This window comes from Hipposideros armiger, unplaced genomic scaffold, assembly GCF_001890085.2.
Source record: "Hipposideros armiger isolate ML-2016 unplaced genomic scaffold, ASM189008v1 scaffold_960, whole genome shotgun sequence".
NCBI classification, from domain to species: Eukaryota; Metazoa; Chordata; class Mammalia; order Chiroptera; family Hipposideridae; genus Hipposideros; species Hipposideros armiger.
The window spans coordinates 390,028-391,053 of NW_017732310.1; the positions used below are offsets into that span (position 1 = coordinate 390,028).

The following is a 1,026-nucleotide window of genomic DNA, read 5'->3' on the forward strand; positions in this document are numbered from 1 at the left end:
ATTCTTCCTATCCATGGACATGATATATGTTTTCATTTATTTGTATCTTCTTTCATTTCTCTCTTCAATGTCTAATAATTTTCTGAGTACAGGCCTGTTACTTCGTGGTTAAATTTATTCCTAAGTTGTTGTTGTTTTTTTTATGCAATTGTAAATGGAATATTTTTCTTAATTTCTCTTTCTGATTTGTTATTGGTGAATAAAAATGCAACCAATTTCTGAATATTAATTTTGTATCCTGCTACTTTACTAAATTCAATTATCAGTTCTAATAGTTTTTTGTTGGAACCTTTCAGGCTCTCTATATGTACTATCATTTCATCTGCAAATAGTGACAGTTTTACTTCTTCCTTCCCTATTTGGATGTGTTTTATTTCTTTTACTTGTCTGATTGCTGTGGCTAGGACTTCCAGAACTGTGTTGAATAAAAGTGGTGAAAACGGGCGTCCTTGTCTTGTTCCTGATCTTAAGAAGAATGCTTTTAGCCTTTCCCCATTAAGTATGATATTAACTGTGTGTTTGTCATATATGGCCTTTATTATGTTGAGATATCTTCCCTCTAGCCCCACTTTGCTGAGAGCTTTTATCATAAATAGGTGCTGGATTTTGTCAAATACTTTTTCTGCATCTATTGATATGACCATATGATTTTTATTTTTCATTTTGTTTACATGGTGTATAATGTTAATTGATTTGCAAATATTGAACAAATTCATTCCTTGCATACTAGGAATGAATCCCACTTGATCGTGGTGTATGACCATTTTAATGTATTGCTGAATTTGGTTTGCTAAGATTTTCTTGAGGATTTTTGCATCTATATTTATCAGGGATACCGCCCTATAGTTTTCTTTTTTTGTACTGTTTTTGCCTGGTTTTGGAATCAGGGTAATGGTGGCCTTGTGAAATGAGCTCGAAAACCTTCCTTCCTCTTGAATTTCTTGGAGTAGTTTAAGGAGAATAGGTGTTAATTCCTTTTGAATGTTTGGTAAAATTTGCCCGTGAAGCCCTCTGGTCCAGGACTTT

The 1,026-nt window shown here is 33.1% G+C and overlaps 1 protein-coding gene across 1 annotated transcript in view; it reads left to right on the forward strand.

Annotated features, from left to right (window-relative positions):
• Positions 1–1,026, forward strand: part of GRM5 (glutamate metabotropic receptor 5) — a 506,006-nt gene that overhangs the window by 332,905 nt on the left and 172,075 nt on the right.